Below are 22,832 nucleotides of genomic sequence, written 5' to 3'. Positions count from 1 at the left end.
TACTGAGGTGCATTTTTCTTGAGGTGTTTTATATAACGAAAACTCTGAAGATTACACTGGCTGGTACAAGGAAGATTTGTTTCTGCGACGAAAGTAAGAATGTAATGTATGCTATATTCATTTAATCTTTACCAGAGTCAAAACCTAATGAATTATCCGGCCTAGGTAAAGCAACTGCCGCAGAAAGCTCTTGGACTTAACGCGGCCAAGTATTGCCCTAATATAGATTTGCATGTATTTGGCTATTTCCTAATTTGGCTTGTTATCCTTCTTCAACACACTTCCAGTGTAAAACCCTCACATCTACAAATGCATTACCCACAAAACCGCAAGCTTTGCTATTCCCAGTGTGATTTCTCTAGCAAACGAGTGTAATCCAATAAAACATCATGTCCCACCAACATTGAAGTATTTATTGTGGAATAAATTTCAGTTTAAAAAAGCGTGCTTGCCCCCCTTCATTCTCATATATCATAGAGTGACCAGTCCTCTCAGCTTCCTTTGGGCTGGGGATCACTAAGTGGGGAAAAGTGGCAGCTGGAGATAACAGCTCTCTGATGCTTCGCTGCATTTGTTCTGGATTTTTCTAGGCCTATCCAAGAGATGGTAGCATGGAAAGGAACTTGCAGTGACTTTTCCAAAATGTGGGATTTTTCACAGATTTTACAGGTGTGCTACACATTTGCAATGAACAGAATACTTAATCCTGACGTGCCTTTCCCTTCCCGTAGGCTTTATTATAGCTGGAATATGTGACAAGGCATCATACCTATAAAAATGCCTGCTTGTTTTAAATGTTGGATTTTATGCATTTTATATTTATATTAGGATGAGAGTGTCCCTATATTTTAGTGACAGACATTTACGCTCATCCACAGGGTAAGAAACAATATAATGTAGCAGTATGTAGTCTCTGCAAGAGTTTGTAGAAATGTGGTGGTTTTATATTTAATTTTAAGTTACTATTTTTTAAAGAAAGATTTTGCCTGAGATAATTATTACAGTTCCCATGCTCACATGGTGATAATGCGCACCTTTGCAACAAGCAGAGTATCTGAAAGATTCAGGTAGTCAGAGAGTCAGTTGGTGGCACTGTGAAGATTTTCGCCAGGTATCTTTTTGGTTTATACCATTATATGTAAAAATATGTGTAGGATTTGACCTGCAGATAGAATTTTTAGAGAGCAAGAGGAAGAAATCACTTGATTTGGGTGGATCAAAATGATAAAGGAAATTTTGTTTTCAGTGTTCTTTTTTAACCCTTATATAGCCTTGAAAGAGACTTCATATGTTATTTACTATTATATCCAAAAATATAAAAGCCTGAATACATGCATTGGCTCTCTCTCTCTTTCTTAAAGAAAGCAAATAAAATATTTTGCTGATGATGGCGCTTTTTGTATGTGTTTGCATGTTGGTACTTAAATGCAATATGTCTGGAAGATGTTGCTATTTCACACTACACGCACAAGAAAGAGTAAATTGTAGGTCCTGATTATCAACAGATAACAAGACATACTGTATATAAATAAATGCTCAGCATCAAAACCCATTATTGGATTAGCTATATAATCATGTCTCAGGCTGTAAGTCTGTGCTGACAAATGAACACTTTTCATTTGGCTCAAGGTCCTCATCAGCAACGGAACTAATTTTACATTCTCACCCATTAAGTGAATAAGATGTGGAAAAAGCTGTCTGCTTTTTGAAGTGTAAATTTGCTGCTACAGGCTGTGCAGACCAAAGCGCTTTTGAAGCAGGCAAATGAGATCATCTCTAGGGACATGTGAACCTCACAAAGTTTAGGTCATTTCTGTTGAAGGGACGGGGCGTGCATCTGTGTGTTCACCAATGTTCATACGATGTAGGTAGCTGTGTACCTTGGGCTGTGTGGGTGTTCTTGGAGGTAGATGATGAATAGTTTGTATAAACCTGGGAGAGAATTTGGAGCACTCTCTTCATGTTCTCTAGAAACCAAGGACCCAGAGAATCTGTGTGAAGCCTGAGATGGAACAGTCAGGGGTTGGCTTGTTTGACAGTCAGGATCTCAGCCCTCTGAGAAGAATGACCAACCCTGAGAAGGAGCAACAATGGCTCTGCACCTCAGTTGTTCTTGGTGACTTTAATTCCTCTCTACACTTGTGACTCCACATTTAAATCTCTAGAGCACACCTCTCCTTGGAGTTCCAGATCCTTATATGCAACTGTCTACTTGGTATAACTACTTGGCTGGTTCATACATATCTCAAACTTAACATTACCCAAATAAAACCATGGGAGTCTACCCCAAAACATGTCTCTATCCCCCAATTCCTTTTCATCTCCTCAATTGCATCAACATCTTCCTCCTTGCTCAAGCCAGAAACTGAAGTGTTATTTTTGCTTCACCCCTTTCCGTCACCAGTGAAATACAGTCTATCAGCAGTCATGCTGGTTTTAGCAACAAAATATCTCCTGGGACACCAAGCCCAGGCCCACATCAACTTTCACCTTGGCAGCAGTGACCCTAGTCTCCCAGATCTTGCCTCTGCACCTCCACTCCAATCACCCCTTCTTCCCATTCATACTTAGCAGAGACTAATCTTAAAATGTGGGTTTTATGGATTGACTTGTGTCCCCACCCCAAAATTATACGAAGTTGTAACCCCAGTACCTTAGAATGTGACCATATTTGGAAATAGGGTCATTGCAGATATAGTTAGTTAAGATGAAGTCATGCGGAATTAGAGTGGGCTCCTACCCAATATGACTGTTGTCCTTATAAAAAGAATGCCGCTTGGAGAGAAAGAGCCTTGTACAGAGAAAAGATGTTGAGAAGGCACAGTTAAGCACCGTCTACAAGTAGTGCCAAAGATTGCCAGCCAACCACCGAAAGCTAGGAGAGGGACCTGCAACTGATCTTCCCTCAGAGCCTACAGGAGGAAATGACACGGCCAACACCTGGCTCTTGGATTTCTAGCCTCCAGAACGATGAGACAGTAAATTTCTGCTGTTTAAGTCACTCAGCCTGTGGTGCTTTGTTATGGCCGCCCTAGCTAACTAATACAGTTGGAATCATGTCCCTTCACATCATAAAGGCCCTGATGGCTTCTTGTTTCATTCAGATTCAAATTCAAATGCCTCCCATCATGACATATAAAACTCTTCATGATCTGGTTCTGGCTGGCTTCTCGAGTTTCATCTCCCACTCATGCTTCCTTCCTCATCTTCAGCCACACTGGCAACTCTCTGTTCCTCGGTCACACTGCACTCTCCCTTTCCCAGCCCCTGCACACGCTGTGTCCTCTACTTGCAGTGCCCACCTCCTCGCTCACTCCCTTTGCGTGGCTAACACCTTATCCTTAGGGTCTTCATTTACACATCACCCTTCCCCATTCCTGTTGTTATGCTCTGCCTTGGCCTGATTTTTTTCTTATAATTATCATGATATGTGTTTCATTTATATTCTTGTGTACTTTCTTTCTTCGATCTAGTCTCTGAGGTCCACAAGACACATCATTCTGGTTCATCAGTGTATCTCTTGTGCCTAACACAGTGCCTGGCACACACCGGATGTTCAGTAAACATGTGTTCAGGGGGTGAATGCATGGAAGGTGTCTAGGAAGCCCCCTTCCTCAAGTCTTATGGCTGCTGAATTTATTGTCACATAAGCCTTTATCTTTTTGGTTACTATTTGGAAAAAGATGAATTTTACATGGGAAGCATCCTTTGATTTCTCCTTAGGTTGGAAATGCCTGGATCACTTCACATCCTTAAGGTTTTATGTCTAGTATTGGAGGACTTAACCAAGAATCTAGGTGTAGTGATACCACAGGAAAAATGGGTGGAGTCAGGTCTTTGCCCATTAATCGCACCAAGATATTTGTGAAACTTCTCACATAAAAAATGTGGCCTCTTGGCAGGCCAAAGAGTACATTGCTGTATAGAAATACTCCCTGGACTCAGCTTTTGCCAAGTTGAAAAATAGGAAGTTGTGTGGGTGAGTGTGGGGGAGACTGCTAGCTGTCCACTAAAATCTGTTCTTTCTTCCTGGGCACACGATTAAATGATATATCCCAGCCCCCCTAGCAGTTAAGTGTGGTCACATGACTGAGTTCTCTCCAGTGGTTTGTGGGCAGAGGTGCTGGGTACTATTTTCAGGCCCAGCCCACTGAAAACCTCCCACACGCACTGCCCGTGATCTTTTCTCTCCGGTTGGTGGGGCTCTCAATGCCTAGGGCAACCTTAGAAACCATGGTTGAAAATGGAAAACCACCATCAGCCTGGGTGTCTGAAGACGATATGGAGAAAACCCTCCCTTCAGCCCTGAACTGACCAGGTGATCCTGCTGAGCACTTTATATTAAGCCACTGCAATTTCAGGGTCTATCTGTAAGTGCAGGTTAGTCAATCCTAACAGCATCATGACCTCTTCTTGAGGAAGATCACACTCACGAAAGGAGTGAAGCCATCAAACACCGAGTTGCTGATAATGCTGGCTAAAGGAGACAGGCTTGGGGAAGTAGGGGAGTGGACTGTTAGAACTGACTCAGGCAGGAATCTCTTCTCTCTCATGAACCACACAAAAAGGATTTTGGAAAGAAACCATGTAAAAACTCATTTGTTTTAACACTCTGTGAGACAAGAGAGATTAAGGAAAAGATGACATCTGTAAGTATCTCACCATCTTCTACTACAGTCCCTGGATGCTGTGCCACTCTCGATTAGTCCTCTGTCTTTTCTGGCAATGACCCCTCTTGAAACCATTGCAAAAGCTTTTAAGCCAACAATAGGGAGATAAAATTTGTGAGGTGAGCACTCAGGGCCTGGAAGGGGAAGAAAAGGGCAAACAAACTTTGAATGTTATTCTGATAAGTTTGGTGTCTTCTGAGTGGTTATATCTGCCAGGAGGGTGGCAACTGTGGCTTATTGATCCTTGTATCTATATCCTTGTATCCAGTCCAGTGCTTGGTAGATCTTATGTGCTTAATGATTGTTTGAAAAATGAATTAATACATTATCTTATTTGAATGTCACAAAAACCTGCTGAGGAAATAAGACTTTATTGCAGACATTGTTGTTTGCCTAATAGGGTCAGAACAATTCCTGCTTCATTCTCCTCTTTCCAGTACATGGGAGACTACACTTTCAGTTGGGTAGGGTCACTCACTGGTTCTGTCCAAAGAAATATAAGGGAAAGTGACGTCTCCAGCTTCTCCCTCTGCTGCTGGAGTAAACCTGAGGCCTTGTGCTGATAGGATGGAGCCTCTGTGAGTCTGATCTTGAGTCACTCTGTGCAAAAAGAAAGAGCCCTTCACTGACTTGTGCTGGGCATGTAGTGCGGGCAAGATATAAGTTTCTATTGGGTTAATCATCATGTATGTTATACTCCAGCATGGCCTAGCCTGTGCAAACTAACACACTTACCCAACGGCAACTTGCCCCTCTTCATTTCACGTGCACAGAACTTCAAATTTTGCCAGCTCTTCTCTGGATGGCCATTGGCTCCAGGGGAAGCCAGGCCTCTCCCAGCCTCAGGGGTGAAATGTGGGTTGTCTCAGACAATCAGGATAATCTCGATCCACTCAGCCAGTGATGATTTTAGGGGTAGGCATGTAAGCTGGTTCTGGCCAAGATGACACCTGGGGAATTCTGCTGGGGGACCTTTTGGGGAAATTTTTTCATACCCATAGACCAGGAGACAAGAATGCTTCCTTTTCGTGCCCAGGGGCATTATTTTGGGAAGGCATGAGGCTTGGAGCTGCTACAACCGTCCTGTGGCCATAAGGGGAGATGCCAACACATAGAAGGTGGCAGACTAGGAAAAGACAAAATTCTCTTTAGATTTTTTAAGTTGAGTATTCTGTTCCTTTTACCTCAGAGCATCCAAATAGATTATCTCTACTTTATCAATGAGGAAAATGAAGTTGAGAGAGTATAAATGACCTGCCCAAAGCCTGTTGGCTTGTAAGTAGAAATCAGGTCTTCTAACTTGGAGTTTTCTTCTCTTTGAATTGTTCTAGGGACAGCAAGAGTTTTCTTTCATCTCCGAACAACTGACTGGGGGTGCCTGCTTGGAGAGTTGTGTTGGGAAGGGTTGTAAGACCACATCCAAAAAGAAAGAGGGTTTTGGTTGATTAACAAGTTCGTGGGCGTGAGGTAGGGCAGCAGTGTACTTTTCCTCATGACTGTAGTATGCCATGAGGCAGGTCTTTCTGGATTATCTTGACTGTGGGAGGGATGGTGTAATAGTTATCTACTACTGAGTAACAAATTTAGCAGCTTAAGAAAAACAGGTATTTACTATCTCACAGTCTCTGTGGGATGTGGAAATAGAGACATGGATTAGCTGAGTGCTTCTGTCTCAAAATTGGTTATGTGGTGGCAATCAATTTGGGGCTGGGGCTGCGTCCTTTTCTGTATCCTCAGCTGGGGGAAGGATCTGCTTCCATGCCCACTTGTGTGGTTATTGGTGGGATTCTGTTCCTCATGGACAGAGGGTTCTGTTCCTCTAGGACAAAGGGCCTCCGTGTTTCATTGGCTGTTCCTTAGGTTCTTGCCACCTGGGCCTCATCATGGGACAACTTACCCTGTGGCAGCTGCTTTCCTTGGTGTGAGCCAGCAGGTTAGAGAAGGCATCCAGAAGAGAAGCCACAGCCTTTCTGCAGCCCAACCTCAGAAGGGCCATCCCATCACTTGTACGGTATTCTACCCCCAACAAGCAACAGATGAAAAAAACATGCAGTTACTTTTTCTGTTACCATTTCTGTCATTGTCATGGTTGGCTATTTTGCTTCAAAAATTGTGATTTATCTTCTTGAAGCTCAGTCTCTTTCTGTGCATTTAGCAATAGTATGAGGGCCTGCCTCATGTCCCCTTTCCATGTCAGGGGCTTAAGCATGGAATAATGGTATTATTGCTTATTATAATTAGTAATTTTAGTTAATAATAACCAATAATTTAGAAAAGAGTACCACAGGGCAGTGAGTACCTGTGGTGTTGGCACGTTCCCTCTCACTCCTGTCCAATCCCGTTCACATCACATGTGTGTCTGTTTTGAAATCGAACATGACCAGTTCGATTGACTCTCTGGCCTTCTTCCCTTCGCTGACTCTCTGGCCTCCTTCCCTTGCAGGACATGGCTGGAGGCTGAGTTTCAATCTTTTCTGCCTCTGGGAATTTGCCTGTTGAGAGAGGGCACAAGAAAGGAAAGGAGGAAGGAAGTCATCTGTGAGGGCAAGGTCCATTCTTTAACGTCCGGTGCTTCCTTAGGCACCAGGCACACAGTTTGGGGAGAAAAAGAAACTCTTTCAGGGACTCTGGATAAGAAAAAGAAGGAAGTAGAATGGGTTAATGTTAATCAAAGGGGCTGAAGAGTTGTGGGGCTTTTACTAGCCTATCAGGGTGGATAAGATGAGGGGAAGAAAACTGGACTTTCAATAAAGGGAGGCAGATTAAATTAATCATGACAGGAAAATGAGCAAGAAATGCTTTCACATTGTTATTTAATAAGAAAAATGTGTAATTAACTGATAAAAATAGTTTTTGCAAGAAGCAGGCAGTTAAATAGTTTATAAAGCCAGCCAGGCCCAATCCTCAGCATCCCTGACTGTTAGCAATCAGAATGCTTTTTATATGGTGTCTTTCTTTGGAAACGCACAAACCATCTCACCACAGACATTACCTCATTTGCTTCACAGCCTAATGAATGCTTTATGGCTGAGAAATGATGGAGGAAGCGAGTGAGACTGAAGAGATGAAGAAACTGAGGCACACAGAGAGAGACCCGGACATGGCATTCCCAGCAGTACTCAGGTTTTCTTCTTCCTAACCTCCTGCCCTTTAATTGTGTTTTAGGCATTGACTAATGAATTTAAATGAAGCAATTGCTCATGTCTTCCAAAAGCTGCATAGAGGAACCTGGGCTGTGTATTATGGCCGATATGATACTAGTCTTCCGAACGGGAGGTGGGGGTGGGAAGAGATCCTGGCATTTGCCATCTGGTAAGCCTGTCTTTAATCCTCAGTAAAGTAATGGAATGGAGATGAGGAAAAAAATGTGTAAGAATCAAGAGCATAATGCCACCATGAGCAAGCAGCTGTCTGGATTTTTAAAGAGCAAATTCCATGAGACAAATTTAATTGCATTTTTTAATAGAATTAAAAAAAAATCCACAACATTAGTGGGTGAAGGAAATGAAATGGATGCATCCAGAAATCTCACTTGAAAGATGAATTCAACGGGGCTGGTTCTGAGCTGTCTCCTGTATTGAAAGCTGGCTGGAAGGCCACGTGAGCAGCCGGTGGGCGGCCGTGGAGTGACTGGGAGCTGGTGGCCAGCGGCGTGCTTCTGGCAGGCTCTGAGATGGGCCGGCGTCTACAGAGCATCATTATTAATGACTTGCAGGAGGTGATGAGCAGAACATTAATTAAACATGCACATGTGTCCAAGTAGGAAATTGGCGGCGAAAACACCAGAGAGGCAGGCACATAATACCCAGGTACTTGTTTTTCAGCTTTTGTGATCTGGCCTGTGAGACTTGACTTTGCCTCCCCTGCTCTCTCCCTGCTGTCTTGGGCTTGAACGAGATTTTTGCACGGTGCCACAGGAGAAGTGGCAGAGGAGGTGCCCTTTAGAGCAGGCTCACAAATCCCCTTGCCAAACACCAGGATGCGTACAAGTTGCACCTCTAGCCTGATGTGCTGAGAAAGGAAGCCTGCAAAAATTAATATTGATATTAGTAGAGTAATGAAGCAGCTGCAAAGCTGGTTCGCAAATGTCTTGCCCTGTTTTGTGGCATGTTTACATCTGCAAAAGGGAGAAGAAGCAAGAGAGATAGGGAAGTGGAGGCATCTCCTCTGAATCATCGTTAGGGGAGTCTGTTGGTCTAGCTCATCTTTCTCAGAGAAATCAGGATGGTTTGATTTCTGAATACATCCAGGCATTTGGAAATTAGGTGGCTGGCCCCAAATCCTAAAAAATACCATGCTGTTGAAGTGAAGGTCGAGCATTATATAGTTTTCACATTCAATCAACATTTAGTTCTCTTCTTAGGAGATCATCCCTAATAACTCTATTCGTTTGGCTGGTCGCTTTGTCACAACTGGATCTTGGCACTGTCCCTATTGGAACTTATATTTATTTGAAAATTACTCTGCTGCCAAGGTAAAAAGAATAGCTCCAGGAGAATGCAGGCTCCTTGCTCTGCAATATCAAGTACTGTGTGTTCCAAGATGGTAGATTATCTTTTGTATTTTATTTAATTTGAGAGCCATTCGCCAAACTCTGTATAAACAAGAAGTCAGTAATGGGGAAGGTGACACCGGCCAAACTTATGTCATTTTGAAATTGTACTGTGGCCAAGCAAGTGTTTAGGAAGAAGGATAAAGACACTACCCCCACCATGGCACCAAAAACAATAACACAACAATAATGTGATTTCCAGCATTCACTGGTTGCTATCAGGCATTATCTAAACTGTTCATACAACAATGCTATGGAGGTAAGTATTATCATTGTTCCTATTTTACAAATCAAAAAATTGATCATAATTGAGACAAAAGCTTCCAGAGTGCAGTGTAAATGTCAGAGATCAAAGCCTGAGTCTCAAGCCCATTGCTTCAGCATTGTGTCCATCACTCAACCTTGAACCAAGGTTACTTGGGTGGGAGATTTGATGCCTAGAATAATGGGTCTAGAGTCCAGGGCCAGATAGTGAAATGCCACTCTTTAATTATTTGTTTAATGTTTCTTTAGAGAAGTTGAGGTTGACTTGAGGGATGTGCAGAGATGATGGGATGGTGGTAGCGCTCTGCCTGCTTTCTACTTTTACAAACAATTCATCTCTGGTCCCAGACTTGCATAATCTATCCAGGAAGGCAAAAGTTCTGAGTTGCCTGGATCTACTCTCCTGAGAATGTACTTCAGTGACCCTCTGCTGTTACTTAAGCATGCCTCCTTTTGAGTCTCACTTCCTACCTCTGAGAGTCTATCAAGCCATTCGTTCCAATGATACACTGCATGCTGCCTTAGAGGACTTCTGATGTGTTCAATTTTCTCCATATTATTTTACTTCCGGTAATTTTATTTTAGGTCTAAGTGTTAATTTAGCACCCTATATAGATTGATGCCCCAAGTCACTACCTTGCTGGCCCTGCCAGAGCCACATCCACTAAGTCTTTGAGTGGGATGGCAGGAAGTAGGTATTATAGGATTGCACTGTGTGAACAAACAACTTCAGATCAGGGCAAAGAATCTGTCGATGAAGACAAAGCCACTTTTGGCCTTAAAGCTGATATTGGATATTTTAGATACCATGCCATGGGAAGGCAATCAGAGATTTTTGTCCCCAGTCCCCAGTTACAGATTTTATTTTGCAGTAATATCCCCATCCTACATATCTTCTAAAGTGTGACTTTGCACTTTGCTATTTGAGAGGAACCTAATATCCCTCCTTCGAATCTGGGTTGACCTTATGACTTGCTTAGACTCAATAGAATGAAGTGGAAGTGACACCACATGACTTCCAAGATTAGGTCAGAGAAGGCCATAAAGCTCCTCATAGATTCTCTTGAGACACTTTTTCTAGGAGAAGTCAATGTCATGTAACTGGTCCGGCTGCCCTGAGACCACCATGCAGGAGAGGCCAGGTGTAGGTGTTCTGGTCAGCAACCACAATGGAGCCCAGCCTTCTAGCTATCCTTAAGGTACCAGACATGTGAGTAAAGTCATCTTGAAACTACCTACCCTTATGCCAACTAAGTACCACTCAGTAACCTCAGTTGACTTCATGAGGAGCAGATGAATCACCCAGCTGAGCCCTGTTTGATTCCTGACCTGACAATTCATGAAATACAATAAAATGGTCATTGTTTTAAGTCAGTAAGTTCTAAGGTAGTTTGTTACACAGGATGGAGACTGGAATGTTTCTTACTACTCATATTTAATTCCATTCAAATCCTGTACATCATTTAAAACACAAAAATAAAACCAAAAATAGACATTTTATCCTGTATTAGGAAATAAGCTGACTTTGGCCTGCATCACCATTGCCCCCTTATTAACATGCCCTTTAGTAAGGAATTGGGTTCATTTCATGCATGATTTCCTATCTTGCTTTCTAGTCAGTAGAACTGGCTTGGTGTGGAACCAATATTTTTACATGATCCATGACAACACTCATGAAAGTTCTTTATGCCCCATAGTACGGTCTATATGAATTAATCAGATTTTTTAAATGGCATAGGTAAAAATACCAGGCTCAGAGCCTAAAGATTCAATTGCTAGAAAACAGTTGGATTAGAGAATTATTTTCTGAGTTCAGGACTGTTTGGAGTTTCACCAAATTTGGATGACCACTGAAGGACAGCAGGCTTTGCAAATAAGGGTGCCAACTATGAGGAGCCCATATGGAAATGACTCCTTCAGAATGCAGAGCATTTTAGTAGAAATATTTTTGTGAGTGGATTAGCATTTGTTTTTCCAATGCGGAATCTGTGGGGGATGATAGTTCTTTTCTGACTGAGAAGAAGGCCTTTTTACCTTCTCACTCTGTGCCAAGGCTGCCTTCTCTGAAACTGTGATTAACGTTGCATAAGAAGGGCTCTTAGGCAGAGTCCCACTTGCTCTTCAGCAGCAGCCTCTTCCTTTCCTGTTCTTTGGGCCCCATGTCTAAGCCATTCTTTTTCCATTCTCTCTCCCCTTCTCCCCCACCACACATTTCCTTTTGCATCCATCCCCTTCTCCTGTGCATCCGCCTAATTTTTCTTTTTCCTGTCAACTCCCCTTCCATCTCCTGAGTAGGGGAGACACAGGAAAGGGAGCTCATGTGTGCAAGGCGATCGTCCTGTGGGGTGCTGTGCTAGAAGCTTTATAGATGTGATCAGGTTTTAGCGCCTGACAAACCTTTGAGCTAAGTAGTAGTATTCCTATTTTTTCAGATGAGGAAACTGAGTCCCAGAGGAATGGAGTAACTTGATGAAGTTCACCCAGCACATGCTGGAGCTGGGTATGTTTCTAGAACTGTCTATTTAAAAAACCACCCTCTTTCCATTGGTGGCATGACTTGGGGTTTGGAGGAGAACCTCATTTACAGCACATAGTTATGTTTAAATGAACGGTTTAGTAAACCATAGAGTGTTCTTCCACACTAAGGATTTGATCAGTTCAATAAATCCTTTGTTGTCTGTATAAAGTCTAGAGTTAAACAAACAACACAGAGCACAATATCAAGGTTTTGTCAAGTTTCTGGTGAACATAACAGGCAAATATCTAAAAGTTTTCTTTAACAAGGTTTATTTCCATGTGAGAGAGCTGTGGGTTACACTGATGATGCAGGAGCTTAAGGAAGTGAGTATCCATCATAAGCTTAAAAAGTGTAGCATCAAAATGGCAGTAACCAGTAATAAGTGTCCAATACATACATACATACATATATATATATATATATATTTTTTTTTTTTTTTTTTTTTTTTTTGAGACAGAGTCTCACTCCGTCACCCAGGATGGAGTGCCGTGGTGCGATCTCGGTTCATTGCAGCCTCGACCTCCCAGGTTCAAGCGATTCTCCCACCTCAGCCTACCAAGTAGCTGGGACTACAGGCACACACCACCATGCCCGGCTAATTTTTGTATTTCTAGTAGAGACAAGGTTTTGCCATGTTGGCCAGGTTGATCTCAAACTCTTGACCTCAAGCGAACCATCTGCCTCGGCCTCCCAAAGTGCTGGGATTACAGGCGTGAGCCACCAAGCCCATCCCAGTAAGCATTTATTGAATAGATAAATGATTTTTTTTTTGTTTTTGGCTGGGGCATAGCTGATGTTTTAGTTTCTGCTGAATTTTGTGACTGTACATCCCACTGTGAGTGTGTGGTGGGGTGAGGTGGAAGCATGGAGGGCAAGGGTGGCTGTGGCTGCCTGGAGAATTGTAAAAGGCCAGGCCCTCACATGGGCAAACCATGGTATCATTCTGGACCTCGATTTTCTCATTTGCAAAGTAAAAGTTGGAGTGAGATGATCTTCTGGGTCGCTCCAGTTCTGTATGTGACCATCCAAAGTGTTACATGGAGACAGAGATATATTATTCAATGTGGAATCTGGGAAACTGGTAGCAAGAATGCTGAGTACAATCATACAGTAGGATTTTTTAATCCAAACATTATTTATCCAACACTAATCAAAAATGCAATGAAACGATTTAAAAAAATAAAGAGCAAACTGAGAAACTGCCAGACTATAAAACAAACGCTTTTCCTCTCTAGCTCTTACAGACTCATTCTACCATCTGGGGGATTTACAGGTGTTAAAATTGCCCCTGAAAGGAGCCTTTTTATTTCCTGGGGTGATGGAAATATATTGACAATTACAGGGGGAAATGAGGTTTTTTAATAAAACAATTAAAAGGGCTTAGTGTTTAAATGAAGGAGAATGTAATTTTCGTTTATTTTATCTATCATTAAATTGATATTACAAGCTATTATAAGAGTTTAGTCAAGGCTGATTTTCAAATATAATCCATACTTATGTGGATAGTCAGAGAAGAGGTGGGAAAAGCTCAGTTCCCGTGCACACACGTGTACACACACACACACACACACACCCCTCAGGGGTTTGTTAATTTAAAAATTACGAACACTCAAATGGTGACCAAGGAGTGGCAGAATGTGGAATTAGGGGCATATGGGGAACTAAAGGAGCAATCTCTGTTTCCTGTAAGGAGGCTATTCTTGATTTAGTGAGAATGCTGTATAATATTTCCTTTTTTTTTAGTTGTAAGTGCATGACTTAATTTGTAAGCACCAATATGTGACATCTGAATACATCTGAGCAGATTTGAGACTACTGTCAGAGGCGCCCTGGGCCTGTCACATGACTCTTGATTGCTCCATTCTCTTCCCAACTCTGTGCCCAGAGTTCTAACTACCATCACATTGGTAGTTAGAAATCGGCCAGGGTGGTAGTATTGACATCATGGAAATCAGCAAATGATACAAATCAGGGATCTAGTTGTGATTTAACTATAATTGTTAGTATATATTTATCAACACATCACTGATCACAGTGAAATAAAACTTACAATAAAATTAATGGGACATATTACATTTGTTATTGTTTGCAGTAATAATTAAACATGAATGATTCATATCCATTTGTATGCAGAACCAGCTGCCCTTTACTGAGCCCCTACTATGTGTCAGACCCTGTACCTGTTATACCTGTTATAGATTGTCTGTAGTCCTCATAACAGCCCTAAGAGGCCAGTGTTATTGTCTACATTTGACAGGTAAAGAAACAGAGACTCAAACTGAAAGTCAAAAAATTGCCTGTGGCCACACAGGTAGCTAATTGTTCAATCAGAACTAGAACCCAACACTCCCCACCTGCATTGAGTGAAAACAATGTTGCTGAGATCAGCTCATGAGGTTGCAGGGAGGGGATGATGCTGAGGGAAACTAAAAACCATCAATGCTTCTTGCAAGACTCAAGGATCTCAAAGTTTGGAGGCTGAGCTTCGCCTCATTTCTGCCTGTGAAGAGTGTCAGATAAGATGCCAGCATCCTAGGAGGCCTAGATTCCCAGCAACACTGGTAGTGAGTGCTTGTGAGTTTCCACAGTGCTGAGAAATAGTTCTGCTGGCTTAGCTCTGGTGAAAGATTTTCTTGCTGCCCTTGCCTTGATGTCTTTTTCAGAGGGGTTTTCCTGCAGACCCCCAAAGACTGGTTTTTCCTCTCCTTGAAATCTCTCTCTTCCTTTTCCCTTTCTTATTTGGCCATCTGTGCAGCCCATGTCTTAATCTGCCTGTTCAGTTCCTGCTTGCCCTCCCTCCCTCTTACGTAACTTCGTTTGCTCCCAGTGACGTCTCAGCAGAACACTCCCTCTTCCCGTGTTCTGAACAGTCCCAAGGTTTTCCAGGGTAACAAGATAGAGAAAATTTTATAATAATTGACAACAGAGTTTCTTTAAGGGAAAAGAGTCTTTGGTTCCAAGAGATGACTGATGGGTGCTTGGGGAGAGGAGCCTGGACTGGCACCCAGGCCCCTGGGGCAAAGGCAGCTGCTGGGCATGATAAGTGGATGAATGGAATCTAGAAGTGAAGACAGGAAGTGGAGGGAGAGAGCAGAAACCTGCCTGGGGTGGTTCAGTAAAGTTTATAAAACTGAGCAAGAGCTGGGTGAAGGATTTTTTCATTTGATTGCAGAAAAGGAAGAAAGTACCGGATTCCACACTGGGATTGATATGTGTGGGACAAAGGTAGCTGGTTCAGAAATTGGAGCTAAAAACCTTGAGAAGAGGCCCCTTGGAAGTGGCAGCAATCTGGAGGAGAGCTTTGGGTTTCCAAAGGCCACAGAATGGGTGGGAGGTAAGTTCTGGTCAATTTTCTTCATACCCACAAAGAGCTGGGGAGCCTCTGGCTGGCATCTGTGTTACCCTCAACAGCTACAGCTTCTCCAAACTAACTACCAGCCTGCTCTGGTCTTGACTGGCTCAAATATTCTCTTGCTCCTTCTCCCCACGTGTCTACCTGGGCAGTGTGTGTAGGCGTAAGAGAACCAGCTGGTAGTATGAGAATGCTGGTAAGGAAAGATGGAGCACCAGGCAGTGGAAGAGAGACAGGGTCCAAGAAAAGGGAGAATCAGTAAAGAAAGCAGAAGCTCCATTTCATAGCCCTCCCTCTACCATATGAAAGAAAGCAAAACAAATACATGTCCCAAGTCAAAACTGACAAAAAAACTGATCCCCCCTGCCAAAAAAACCATCACCACAACAAGAAAACCCCACTTTCCGGTGGTAAGGTAAAGGGAGAACAGGCAACAACAGCAAAGTGTGGGTGACCTCATTGCACGTGGCACAAACGATGAGCTAAGATGGAGTTTTAGGCCAAGACAGCAGAAGGTGGCCACAGGGATATTTCATGCCTTATTCAGTGTTCACAGGTACACCTAGTGAGAACCCATGTCTTAAATTCTGTCCCTGAGTGTGAAGTTGAAGCAGAAGGCCCATTAAAAAGGGCCTTTAAGAGTGCTGTGGAGAGTTGATAAAGGTGTGAGAATCCTGCAATGGCTGACATCACAAAGAGAGAACTTGAGATCCCCTTTCAAGTCCTGGCTGAGGGTTTTGAACTGGAAAAGCTGGTTTTAAACACTGACATTATGAATGCTTGGGATGTGAGTAAAACACCTCAAATTCTTCAGCCAATTGTGAATAGAGGAATAGTCCCATTTTTTAATGGCTTGCCTTAGTCACTGAAGGTGATTTCCTAAACCCCAGAAAATTGTTACAAACCGTCAGACTGTGGGTGCCACAGCCCTTAGTCAGTAAAATAGCCCCACATGGTGGGAAAACATTCCAATCTCTCCAAAATGGGAATAAAGGCATTCAACAAAATTACTCGTACTTTAAAAACACAATACCATTTCTCACTTTGCGTTAGTGTAGTAACAAATTCTAATGGAGGTAATTCTCAAGTATGCAATTGTATAAACTTGCCTTCTGAATGGAAAGATTGGAATTAAGGCAGCTGATCCCTGGCGTGATGTTTATGATCAGATCCAAGACAGGGCTGTTTGCCTGTCATGTCCCAGTCGGTACCACCCTGCCCAGCATCTATGTTTGCTAAGGGTGTACATATACAGCAAGATCTGAATCAATGAAAACATATCCCATGTCTTTATGGAGTGACGCAGAAAGAATAGCGTTTATACTGACCAAGAATATGGTTCACAGAAGTTTAAGGAGATTTATTGGGCTGCCATTTACTAGCTGTAAAATCGGGATTGTCATAGTCTCTACCTCATAGAGTTGTTGGGAGAATCAAATATGATCACTGTCATAAAACTTTAGGCTAGAGCCTGACACTCAGCAAGTATACAGTATACACATAGGAAATGGTACTAGAACTTTTGTTAATACGTGATGGGAAGTTTCTATGGTGTGGAAAAATTTTAAATGAATGAAACACAGTCCTTTCTTTAAGAATCTCACTGAAGAGGGAGTAGAAGAAGACAGGTCAGTGGATAATTATCATATACAGGTCATAGTAAATACAATGTATAATAATAGGAGTAAACATTGAGTATTGCTTTAGGAGACGTGTCAGTGCTCTGACATAGGGAATCATTAAGGGTGAAAGGGCCATCTCCTTGCATGAAGCCTGTAAATGTGAAAGACTAGGTCCTAGCAAGGCCAGCATTGCCATTCTGCTGTCCTAATGATGGATGGGGATTTGTGAGCAATTGAATTGAGCCACTGCCATCACTATTGATTTTTGGGATAGACTTCTCCATCAGAGCCAGTAGGCCACAGTCTGGGTCAGTGGCCAGACTGACATAGGTTTATGACCTTTCATAGGCTTCCCATGTGTCTCACCACACACCCATCTGCCCGGGGCCTAGGATCAAGCTGGTGGTAAAGGACTTGAGAAAATGAGGCTTGAATTAAGTGACCTCAGATCTAAACCAAATGTGGCTGGAACCTCTTTCTTGTTTTGAGAAGGATTTGTTGTTGTTGTTGTTGTTGTCGTTATCAGAGCTTTGGAAGCAGTTTAATCAAGGGCGTAGATGTGGAAATGAGATGCATGTAGGTTTCAATAGTAGCTCCTATTGCCTTGCTCTTTGACCTTAAGAAAGTTTCTTATCCACTTTGAATCCCAGTTCGTTGTCTACCAAACAGGGAAAATGAGACCTACCTTATTAGGATTTGGGGGTTTTGTTGTTCATAACAGCTTCTTCGAGATATAATTTACATACTATAACATTTCACCCTTTTAAAGTGATTTCAGTCAGTGATTTTTTAGTATATTTAGAGTCATGCAACAATTGCCACTATCTAATTCCAGAATATTTTCATCACCCCCATAAGAAACTCATACCCATTAATAGTCACTCTCCATTCCTCCTTTCACCTATCCCTCCCAGCAACCACTTATTTCAGTTTCTGTGGATTTGTCTATGCTAGACATTTCATGTAAAAGAAACCATACAGTATGTGGTTTTTTGTGACTGGCTTCTTTTACTTAACATAATGTTTTTAAGATTCATCCAATCTTTTACATGTATCAGTACTTCATTCCTTTTTATTGCTGAGTAATATTTCATTGTATGAATATACCATATTTTGTTTATCTATTCATCAGTGTATGGACATTTGGGTTTTCTTTGGCAATTATGGATAATGCTGCCATGAACATTTGTATACAAGCTTTTGTATTGAATTATCTATCTTCATATCTCTTGAGTATATGCCTAAAAGTGGAATTGCTGGAACTGAAGGTAATTCTATGTTTAACTTTTTGAGAACCTAATTATTTTCCAAAGCAGTTGTACCATTTATAGTCCTGCCAACAATAAATAAGAGTTTCCATTTCTTCACATCCTTGACAAAATTTGTTATATTCTGTCCTTTTGATTTTAGCCATCTTGGTGTGAAGTGGTATCACATTATGATTTTTATTTGCATTTCTTTAACAACAAATGATATTGAAGATCTTTTGCGTGCTTATTGGCCATTTGTATATTTTCTTTGGAGAAATGTCTATTAAAATTCTTTGCTGATTTTTAATTGGGTTGTCTTTTTATTGTTGAGTTATAAGAATTATTTATATTCTGGATACAATTTCCTCATCAAATATATGATTTGCAAGTATTTCCTCCTATTTTATGGGTTCTCTTCACTTTCCTAATGATGTCCTCTGTTGCCCAAAATTTCAAAATTTTGTTGAAGTTCAATTTTTCTGTTTTTTCCTTTTGTAGCTTGTACTTTTTGTGCCCTATATAAGAAACCATTGCCTAGCCCAAGATTATAAAGATTCAGTCCTATGTTTTTCTCTAAGAGTTTTATAGTTTGATTCTTACATTTAGGTCTATAATCCATTTTGAATTTTTGTATATGGTGTGAGGAAGGGGTCTACCTTTATTATTTTGTACATATATGGATATGTCATTGTCCTGGCATCATTTGTTAAAAAGAATATTCTTTCCCTATTTAGTTATCTTGGTGTCCTTCATTAGGTTTGTAGTAATATATGATATGATCTATGTAAATTTCTTGGTATATGATAAGTTTCAATACATGGTAACTATTATTTTATTACAGTCAGCTTAAGATCTATTTAAGGTTTGCAAACAATAATAGCAATAGCAGGAGCTAACATTTTATTGAGTACTGCCTATTCACCTGGCATTTTCCTTCAACAAACTCAATCATGAGATCAGTACTATTTTAATCTCTTTTATTCAGATGAGGAAATTTGAACTTAGAGTGGCCAAAGAACTGATTCAAAGTCACACAAGTAGCAAGCCACAAAGTGGATAATTTAATTCAGACAGTCCTTGGTTGTGATGGAAATGAATCTCATGAGATATGAGTAAGAGGCTTGTTAGAATGAGAGAAACACAATGACGTGTCGAGTGACTAACATAGTTAACATGACTACTGCTAACAAGCAGTAGAAGGTGGCTAACAGCTAGATCATGTGGGTTTGAATCTTGGCTCAGCCACTTACAAGCTGTACGACCTTGGGCAGCTCAATTTGTTCAATATATAATGGGGCTACTTGGACTTCTTTTTGCATGGGCTTGCTGTGAGGCATCAGTGAGTTAATATGGGTAAAGCACTTAGAACAGTTCCTGGTAACATAGGAAGTGCTTAAAAATTGTCAGCTGTGACACTGATGGAGAGCTCTAAATCTGAGCCCAAGCTTGTGTTCCAGAATTTTTCCTACTCAGGGCTGGCTCCATAGGTGTACAAACTATGCAACTGTATAGGACTCTGTGCTCAGAACGGCCTTGGACTTGGTTTAATGTTCTGTTGTTAACATCTTGAACTTCTTAATTATTTTTGAACAAGGAGTTATTTTCATTTTGCACTGGGGCCCACAAATTATGCAGCCAGTCCTGGGCAGGGTGTAGGCCTGGCCGGACGAGTTCCCTCCTCCTAGTGATGCCTAGCACAACCCACGCAAGGTGTCTCTTCACAAACACTGTAGAACCTCCTTGGCTGCCCTGAGCTCCAGTGGATCTCAACATGGAGGATAGTGCTGTTAGGTTTAAGTTTCACGTCATCGAAGCCCACGCACATCTACTTGACATTACTGATTTATTACCTAAAAGTAAATGAAATGCATCGTGGGCCCCGAATCTTGCCTCTATTATTAGACTGAAAACCTCCATTGACTTCAGCTGGCAGCCGGCACCACTAATTGAGGACAGAGTTTGGCCCCGCGGGTTTTATATAGAACATTTTTCTTTATTTCTTGTTTTCATGGTTGTGTGTTGTGGGCTGGGGATTATTTTTATGTTTTTCCACTTCCTGATTAGTTTTAGGACTTGTTTATTTGGAGACTGCTTTAATAAATTTGCACAGCAGGGTGAGTTAGTAACAGAGTTGGTGTATTTAACCAGGAACTGCCTTCATTTCAGTTTGGTGTTTGGTGTTTAACTTCAGTCACTTTGTTTCAGTACCAAACCTCTGCCAAAGATCACCTATCTTTGATCTACACACACCTTGGTGGTTTAACATAAGGGCAGAGCTCTGCTCCCCCAAGGCCCTGTACAGCTCACCACCACAGTGCATCCCCATTGCACTTCTAAAGTGTACTTGAGTTCAGATAATATTTTCTTATCTGCTTACCCCTCTAGGCTGTGGAGCCCAAGGTTGGGGGGTCTTGGTCATTGGTGGAGTTTCTGCGCTTCGTACAGCTCCTGTTACAAAACCCTTCATTCGAGGAATATTTCCTGAGCATCTATTGTGTGCCAAATGCAGATGCAGATGTGACACAAGCAAGACAAATGGTCTCTGCTCTCAAGGGGCTTACATTCTATGGGTGAAACACAGGTACAGATAGGCAAAGGATTGTAGCAATAATTGTAGAGTGAGATTGTTATTAAAAATAAAAGTAAATAATAGAATACAGGGATACAGTGGTTTGTGGTGTGTGTGTGTGTGTGTGTGTGTGTATGTGTGTGTGTGTGTGGTGGTGGTGGTGAAGGAAGGGCTCCCAGAGGAGATGACTGCTGAGTGGAGACCTGAGGCAAGAGGGAACCAGACATATGCAAATTGGCACTGCAGACCCAGGGTGCAGCTGATGCAAAGGCCCCAGAGCTACGCTGGCTTGGCTTTGAGGAGCAGAAGGGAGGTAGGAACACAGTGAGCATGAGGAGAGTGTTCAGAGATGACCCTGGCCCTGGTAAGGAATTAGGTTTATTCCAAGGGCAATGAAAACCTTAGGGAGAAATGCTGCATTTTCAAAGAGCACTACGGCTGCTTTGTGGAAAAGGAGCTGTAGGTGGGGTGGGCAAGTTTGGGAGCAGGAAGATCAGGAAGGGGCTTTTGTGGTAATCTGTTGAACTGACTGGATTATTTCCAGAAAGAAACTGGGGCTTTCCTTGCCGAGGCTGGTAGTAGAAAGCGGAAGTGGAGTAGCAGATCAGGGTTCACAGCGTGTGGCTGAGAGCCAGGGTGACATTCCTCTGGACATTCTTCTGGACCGAATCCTTGCGTCATCTACATTTAAAATGAACCTCAGAAGCCCTGGCCCTGTGATGCTGATGCTATTGAGGTTGAATTCTCAGGGAGCGAAGAAAGGGCCTGGCTGAGAACAGAGAGGGAGGAGTCCCACATCAAGGGATGACTTCACTAAGGAGGGAAACTGGAGAGAGGTGGGCATTTCCAGGCAGAACAACAGCGTGGCGGAGAGTGAGGGAGCTGATGGCAGCAGTGATAGCTGGTTTAATAGAGGGTGCGTTGCGGCGCTGTCAGCAGTGTGGAGTGGGATGGCGAGGCTGCATGCTGGAACTTATTTAAAGAGGCTATTGTAAAAGTCTCTGAGCAAGTTAATTACCAGTTTTTGTTATGTCAGGAACTCCTTGAGTTAAAGCAGAAAGAAACCATTCACAAGTATGTTCCAGTTCTGTAGTTTAATGGGACATGTAAAAAAAAAAAAAAAAACTGATATAATGATTTAGTTCATGGAAGGATTGAAAACCATCACAAGAAAAGCTGAAATTACATATTGTGTTCCATCTTCTCCTACAGAAGCCATTGAAATGGCTGCAGACTTAATTGGACTAATGACCCATTGCTCTTATGCACAAAACTCTGGTGTTCACAGAAAATTGACAAAGCCGTGGAAACGGTCCACAAATATGAACCCAGGTGAGCACAAAGACCCAGATGGGCTTTCTGAAGCACGTGTCCAAAGGTAAAAAGGAAAAAAAAGATGGAAGCAATGTGTACACACAGCTGGGAAGCCTTCTATGACTAGGTTCCAATCTAACTTGTGGCCCAAGACCTGAGTGGAAAACAAATTAAAAAAAAAAAAAAAGAAATCCATATTTTCAACCTAAGACAAATTTTTGAAGGGTTGGGAGGTGCAGGTTCAGGATGAAGGGAAAGAGGAGGATTTTTAAAATGTGTATAACCTAAATTTATCAGGTAACAAGTGTAATTGTATAAAATGAACACTTGAGATAAGAGGAGGCAGACTGTGAATATCTTCTTCATGTCTAGTTTTATTTCTTGCTCACCTATTCTGGTTAACTCATGTCTCTGTTTGGGAATGCATCAAATCCCAAAAGTAGATCTCTGCAATGGTGGTTGGAGAAGACACATATTCACGGAATTTGCCTCCAGATTTTACTCACTGTTGTCACTGGAGTTAAATGGATTTAGCTTCTGGCCCTGGTTCTGGCACTTACAGGGGTGTGATATTGGACCGTTTCTACTATCTTCTCATCTATCCAATAGAGACAATGTCCCCTCCCCATGGATGGGCCCGGTACTAGGTGATGGGTGGCCCTGGAAGGATATGGAGGGTGCTGAGTAGGTTGCCTGCTGGAGGACCCTTGTGGGAACAGCT

The 22,832-nt window shown here is 42.1% G+C and overlaps 1 long non-coding RNA gene across 1 annotated transcript in view; it reads left to right on the top strand.

Annotated features, from left to right (window-relative positions):
• Positions 1-22,832, top strand: part of LOC134807758 (uncharacterized) — a 72,554-nt gene that overhangs the window by 936 nt on the left and 48,786 nt on the right. The window contains exon 2 of the long non-coding RNA XR_010148991.1: positions 7,679-7,793. This is a non-coding gene — a long non-coding RNA (uncharacterized LOC134807758). The remainder of the gene's footprint in view (positions 1-7,678; positions 7,794-22,832) is intronic.

Source organism: Pan troglodytes, chromosome 1 (genome assembly GCF_028858775.2).
Source record: "Pan troglodytes isolate AG18354 chromosome 1, NHGRI_mPanTro3-v2.0_pri, whole genome shotgun sequence".
Taxonomy (NCBI): domain Eukaryota; kingdom Metazoa; phylum Chordata; class Mammalia; order Primates; family Hominidae; genus Pan; species Pan troglodytes.
Note: the sequence above shows the minus strand (reverse complement) of the source record. Positions and strands in the feature narration are given on the sequence as shown.